Below are 7,991 nucleotides of genomic sequence, written 5' to 3'. Positions count from 1 at the left end.
CTGAGGAGACTCCCCAGTTCCAGAAGAACCATTAAGCTAAGAAGTAACTTTGCAATTAAGCTATTTGCTGTTACAGGCTCAAGGAGAAGACATCAAACAAAACCTGTGTCAGTACAAATTATCAGAGAAAAGACTGGAATCCAATAGTCCTGGTACAGTTTTGTAAACTTCTGTGGTCTGACATGTTTCTGACGCCTCTCCCTACCCATTTCTGCTGAAGTTCTATAGCTTTCAGGTCAAATCTGGTCTGCCACCTGTTTTTGCACTCTCTGTGCTTAAAGAATGCCTTTATGTTTTCAAATGGTTGAAAAAACGCAAAATGAGAATACTACTTTGTGACTCATGAAAATTATATGAAATTCAAATTTCAGTGTCCATAAATTTGTTTTATTGGAACACAGCCATGCCCATTTACTGCTGTCTGTGATTGCTTTTGCACAACAGCAGCAGAATCAAGTAGTAGTGACAGAAACCATATGGCCCACAAAACTTTAGCAACCCCTGACCTAGAAAAAAGCACAGGATTTAGAACCAGGAGCAGAAAATCCCATTTCCGGCTCCTCACCTACCATATTATTATTGTCAGATCTTGGGCAAACTCAACTCTCCGTGCCTCAGTGACCTGGTCTGTACCCATGTGTGATAATATCTACTTTGCAGGCTTGCTGTCTCTCATGCATAAGGCATTCACCTCTGGTTCTGGCCCACAGTGGTTCTCACCAAGGCATTCAGCACTTTTCCATTTTGCCCTCTCTCTCTCCAGGAGACTTTCTTCTTCTCACTCAAAATTTACATATTCCTTGAACTTCTACCATGGCTCTCTGCTCTAGGATTTGCTCCTGCCAATCTCCCATCATTTCTTTCTGTTGCAGCTCTTCACTGGGGCAGATGATTCCTCTGTCTACGCTGTAGTCCCACTTCTCTTAGTTCTGTTTGGAATTTCCCCACTGCCTCTGAGATATCTCCACCTGGATGTCTACTATAGACTGAATGTGGCCCCAGACACATTCTTTCTTATGTGAAGAGCTAATGCCCAATGTTGTGGTATCTGCAGGTAGGCCTTTGGGAAAGGTGGAGACCTCACAAAAGGAATGAGTATCCTTATAAAAGAGACCCCTGAGAGTTCACTGACTCCTTCTGCCATGTGTGAAAATAGCAAGAAGATAACTATCCTTGAAAAAGGAAGTGGGCCTCCACCAGACACCAAATCACCAAATCTACTGGTCCCTTGATCTTGGACTTCCAGGCTCTGGAACTGTGAGAAATGTGTTTTTTTAGAAGCTGCACGGTCTATGGTATCTTGTTATAACAGTCTGAATGGACTAAGATGATGTCCTATGGCCACTTCAACTTCATCTTCTACCAAAGCAAATAAACCTATTCTCCGAAACTAAAGAAACACAAAAAGCTAAGATTTTGTCCTACTGATATCATTGTTTGTCACAAAATTTTTACAGTCATTCGGATTCTAGAATCTTGAAGATACATTTCCCTCCTCTCTCCTTTGTTCTATTGCATATCTGCCCCCATTTTTCCAGCTCTATCCGTTTGAATTCACCCATAGACTCATGACCACGCTGACCCCTGCAGTCTGTTATAGCAATGCTAGATACATGCGCAAAAGCATAGCTAATCCTGCCATTCTCGTACTCAAAAACTTTCTAGAGCTCTCTGTTGTGTCTCCAATTAAGTCCAAATCCCTTAGCCAGGAACCAAAGGCCACCAGTTTCACAACCTACTTTTCCAAACACACCTCCTACTCTCCTTCTTCATATACACCATACTCCAGTCAAACTTGACTATTTGCTTTTCCAGAACATGACTTTGCCTTCCCCCAATGCCTTTTTCTCACATAAGCATCCTCATCCACCTAGAATGCCCTTTATTCCAGAATAGCTTAAACCTACCTGTCCTTCAAAATTCTGATTAAACACCACTACTTCAGTGAAATTTCCCTGATGAGTTGGAGTCACGGGTAATCTCTTTCCCTCCTTTGAATTTCCCATGATTATTGATTTTCTCTTCTCTTAAGACATTTATTATCTTCTTTCTTGGATTACAACCTTGTGTCTGCATGTTTTATGTATAGACAGGGGCAATATATGTCTGTAAGTCAGAATGACTTCAATCTCATTCCTGCCACTCTCTAGATGTATGACCCCAAGCAAGTTATTTAATATCCCTGCCTGGATTTTCTTACCCATAAAATGGGGATAGTCATGCATAGCACATCGATATTGGGGGGATTAAATGAGATCATGTATATAAGGCACTTGGCACAGAATCTACCATATGACTGTTTTTTATAGTCTGCCCTTCTTATTCTTTGTCTGTTCTACCTCATTTAAAAGGTGATATGTTTTTACCTCACCGAGTGAAGAATCAAGCAACTGAGTACAGGTCTATGTTTTATCCATGGTGGAACCTTCCCTGATAATGCCCTTAAAGTTACAAACTCAAAAAACATTTGTTCTAATCAATCAAAATAATAATGAGATTACACTCAACTACAAAATGGTGTTTATACAAACTTTGAAGTATAGGTTGAAAATAAAATTGAATAGCTGTAGATGATAACATTGAAAATCACTCAGGAGTATTGTGTGCATAAAGGTAAGGATATTAATTATTTCTGATTTCATGATCTCACTAATTAACAAAGGAAGTTACTAGACAGTAAATTAAAAAATACAATATGACCTTGGCAAAAAATTGACTATTAAATTGATCAAAACAGTTCTTCCTTGGTAGGACTCAGCAAAGAGCCACAAGTAGACTGCTGAGCTTCAAATAGCCATCTGGCACTTTGATGATCAATATGTGTCTTGGATCCAATGGGGAGTCTTAACAGACATGGTCAAGCACAGAGTTCATCAATCCTCAACCTAAAGGGTTTCCTCACATAATACTGGGGTCACATCTCCTATATTTTCTTTGGTTAATTCTCCTACTCTCCAAAGAAAATGAGACTGATTGTGTAGCTTGACACAGACTTATTAAGAAGCATTGCTTTTTAATTAAAAAGACAGAGAATTATTTATTTACTTAGGGTTGCATAAAAGCCTCACATCTAACATTAGCCTGAAGGGCTATCTAAAGTCTGATGTATTGGGCACCCAAAGAGCAAAAAATATAACCCAGAGTTCTAAATATATATTCACTTGTGTAATTGTACCTTTCTTGTAGTTGACCTTGTAAATTAAAATTTCATACATCCAAGTCAGAATTTTCTGATATGTGGGTTTACAGCGAATATTCCATGGTTCCAGTTTTTAACTATTTGCTGGCTAGTATCCTGTTGATCAGTAAAGATGAGGGACCCTGAAGAGAATGTCATTATTATCTATAGAAAAATCTGAAAGGGACATAAACTTCTAAAGGAATCTATAGTTGCTTAAACCTTTAAGACTTTAGTCTTCCATGATCTTTTAATGTCTATAAAGGGAAAAAGTAAATGTCTTTCAGTTTAGGAAAAGAAAGGAAGGGGTGCTGTATTTTGGAAATAGGAAGAGGCTAGTTGGGATACCTGGATAGTAGAGCCAACTCAGACAGATGAAGGGATGACTGCAGATAAGTTCCTGAGTCTCATGGAGACTTCTTCGATTGTGTAAGAGAAATTGTCAGGAATATTCAAAAGCCAAAGAGTATCTAATTAAGGAAAAAATACAAGAATAACTGATATTTTTATTAGTTTCAGGTGTAGAATTTAGTAATTCAACACTTACATACAACACCTACTGCTCGTCACAAGTGTCCTTAATCACCCTTGCCTATTTTTTCCATCTCCCCAGCCACCTCCCCTCTGGTAACCAACACTTTGTTCCCCACAGTTAGGGATCTGTTTCTTGGTTTGTCTCTCTTTTTTCCTATGTTCTTTTGTTTTGTTTCTTAAATTTCATATAAAGTGAAATCATATGGTATTTGTCTTTCTCTGATTTATTTCACTTAGCATAATACTCTCTAGCTCCATCTGTATCATAGCAAATGTCAAGATTTAATTCTTTTTTATGTCTGAGTAATATTCCATTGCATATGTATTATCTATTCAACGGCCAATGGACACTTAGGCTCTTCTTTTCATAATTTGGCTATTGTTGATAATGCTTCTATAAACATCAAGGGGCATATAATCTTTCAAATTAGTATTTTTGTATACTTTGGGTAAATACCTAGTAGTGCAATTGCTGAATTGTAATATACCAACAGTATTTTTCACAGAGCTAGAACAAACAATCCTAAAATTTGTATGGAACCACAAAATACCTTGAATAGCCAAAGCAAAAAGATAAACAAAGCTAGAGGCATCACAATTCTAGACTTTAAGTTATATTACAAAGCTGTAGTGATTGGGACAGTATGGTAATGGCACAAAAATACACACATAGATGAATAGAACAGAATAGAAAACTCATAAATGAACCCACTACTACATGGTCAATCAATTATCAACAAAGCAGGAAAGAATAACCAGTGGTGGGAAAAAAACACAGTCTCTTCAACAAATGGTTTTGGGGCAACTGGATAGCAACATGCAAAAGAATAAAACTAGACCACTTTCTTACAACAGATACAAAAACAAATTCAAAATGGATTAAAGACCTAAATGCGAGACAGGAAATCATCAAATTCCTAGAGAAGAACACAGGCAGTAACTCTTTGACAACAGCTGCAGCAAACTTCTTACTATATACATCGCCAGAGGCAAAGGAAACAAAAGCAAAAATGAACTATTGGGACTTCATCAAGATAAAAACACTCTGCACAGCAAAAGAAACAATCAACAAAACTAAAAGACTACGTACAGAATGGGAAAAGATATTTGCAAATGACATATCTGATAAAGGGTTAGTATCCAAAATATATCGAGAACTTCTAAAATTCAACACCCAAAAAACAAATAATCCAGTTAAAAAGTGGGCAGAAGACATGAATAGGTATTTCTCCAAAGAAGACAACCAGATGGCCAACAGACACATGAAAAAATGCTCAACATCACTCATCATCAGGGAAATACAAATCAAAACTACAATGAGATATCACTACACACCTATCAGAATAACTCATTTTTTAAATTAAGCTTTTGATTCCAGCATAGTTAAAATACAGTGTTACATCAGTTGCAGGTGGACAATATAGTGATTCAGCACTTCCACACATGACCTGGTGCTCATGATGACAAGAACACTCCTTAATCTCCATTACCTATTTCCACATCACCCTCCATTCCCCACCTCTCCTCTGGGTAACCATCAGTTAGTCCTCTATAGTTAAGAGTCTGCTTTTTGTTTTCTCTCTTCTGGCTCTGGTTCTGGCAGTCGCTCTCTCTCTCTCTTTCCTTTGCTCATTTGCTTTGTTTCTTAAATAGGAGTAACTGCTTTCTTTGTACCTTTGAGATTTCAGTAGTTCACTGTACCAAGGACCATGCCAATATGAAAGGAAATTAAGGGTAAGAAATGTACTATGATAACAACAAATGAGGTTATTAAGAACTCACTAAGCCTGGCTCCATCCTAAATGTTTTATATATATTGATCATTTAATCCTCAGAACCTAGACTGTAACCCCATTTTACAGATGAAGAAACAGAGGCTCAGAAGAGTTATTTCCCCAAAGCCATGGAGCTACTAAGTGGCAAAGCATAGATTCAGATCTAGATGTAATGGCCATACAATGTTACCTTGTTTCCCATGAACATGTGACATTTTTGAAACACTAAGTTTATATTTAATTATGATATAGAAAGGAAACACAGACAAAGCTATCCATGTCCTAAGATTTTACTGGTTGAAAGGGGACTGTAATAAATGAGAACATTGTTTATATCTGAAACTCTTCTGTGAGTAATAGAAACCCAAATGTGGGGAATTGTTACCAATGTTAGGCACAAAACTTATTTTGGAGATTCAGCTTGCTTTTGTGTAACTCGAAATATGGTCATTTATTTAGTTGTATCATAATATACTCATAACATACATAATACTCTTTTTTTTTCATAATACTCTTAAAAATCACACTCGACCCAAAGGAACAAAGAGAAGGCAAGTTACAGAGTAGTCTAAATTGGATTTAAACCCAGTATCATGGTACTTAACAAACTCTGAAAGTCATCACACACAGGACTTTCATCTTAATCATGCATCCTTGTGTCTAAAAATACTTGCTGATGATTCTTAGAACTGTTAGAGATGCCTCTCGAAAAAAGACTGAGGATGCTTATTAAGTATTCACGCATCTTAATCAATGCTTACTCCATTAATAAATGAGACTCCTGTTTATCAGAAATGGCCTTATGAGGAGATAGATTCTATCCTTTTTCCTGTTAGAGGCTCTGAAAATATGAACACTTTCTTCTTCAGTATTTAAAAAGCAGACAAGCAAACGTTTTAAATGCAGCTAAAGTGATCTCTCTTTCCACATTCTATGCAGATAACAATACCTTCATAATTAAAGTACTATTATTACTATTTAATTGTCTGTTTCATTGTTTAATGAATAGCATCTAGTTAATTATGGTGATGGGGAAAGACAAAGGAGTTTTCTAATGGGGGATGCAGAGCTCTAGTTTTTACAATGTGGGCTGCAAATTGCTTTATTTATACTTCTGAGCGTCAGAACCTAGATTCACACATCCTTGTCAAATTATGAATCTCTTTCAACATGGTTAGAAATGTGTTTCACAAATTTTTTTTCTAATTTTGCATATTTAAATAATATCACATTTATGTCTTGAGGGATGAGAATGGCTGTTCTGGATTCATTCATCAAACAATTCTGAGCCTCGAGGCCATAAGTCAGGACAACTGCATCATTTTTAACCATTTTCCAACAAGGGCCATCTTCAGGTACCTGAGATCACAGACTCACAAAATGCACTGAAAGGCCGAGAGAAATCTAGTACTGGCACAACTCAGTTGCCCATACCGTTGCTTTCTAGCCCTGAAACAGGATCTGGATCTTGATGTGAAAGCCTCCCTGGTGCCTCTGCCACCAGCATCATAGTTCTACTCATGTGGTTTCATTCCATACTGAATGCCACCTTACATTTTTGCAGCCCTTTGCAACTTTCAAAAGCATATTTACACTTATCATTTTCTTTGATTGTTATGGCCCATGAAGCATGCGGTTGAAATATTACATCTTACATATTAGGAAACACAGACTACGAGGTTGTGAGGTCTGTCTTGATATTACGGCTAATACATGGTACAAACAAATTACGTAAAGAAGTTAGCAACAGGATATTAACTATTGACATTAACGTTTTGGCAAAGCAACAAAACGGGGAATGAGATGTCTCTCTCAGATTTTATGGAGTGCTTCCTTCATGAGCCTAATCATCATCATGCAAAGAGGTGTTGAGAGAGGCGCTGTGTTGTGATACACAAAACTTTGCTGAAATTTGCAAATGTCTCAGGCAAAACTGTTCTCTGGTGGAGAGGGAGACTCAACCTAAAATAAATGTACCCAAACTAAATTTGTTATGTAAGTTAGTGCTTGTTTTCAGATACGCAAGGCTAATTCTGATTAGAAGATGAAGAGACTAGGTGACATTACTAAGAAATATTTAGGGACAGAGCATTCATTCTATTATTCAAAGGAGAAATAAATCCTATAGATAGAATTATGTTTCTTAATGTTTGTTTCCCCCAATAACACACTAGAAATGTCATAGATAGATATACAGATACATATGTATATATGTATGTGTGTGTGTGTGTGTGTGTGTGTGTATACACATCCCCAAGCCTGCCATCCTCCCTCCTCTCTCAAGACTGCCACCACTGCCAACTCACACCTTTTACTGTTCCTACACCCAGGCTGAAACTAATACAAGTCATACTCACCAGGTGTCACAGAATCTCCTTCATGAGTAAATGCCAAAACAGGGTGGAGAGAGAGTTTGGAAGAAATCCAGTACTATAACATGTACTTATTAAGCTGGATTTTCTTTAACGAGAGAATCTTGCACATTGTCACTGTCACTAATACAG

This window comes from Nyctereutes procyonoides, unplaced genomic scaffold (genome assembly GCF_905146905.1).
Source record: "Nyctereutes procyonoides isolate TBG_1078 unplaced genomic scaffold, NYPRO_anot_genome, whole genome shotgun sequence".
Classification (NCBI taxonomy): Eukaryota; Metazoa; Chordata; class Mammalia; order Carnivora; family Canidae; genus Nyctereutes; species Nyctereutes procyonoides.
This window is presented reverse-complemented; position numbering follows the sequence as displayed.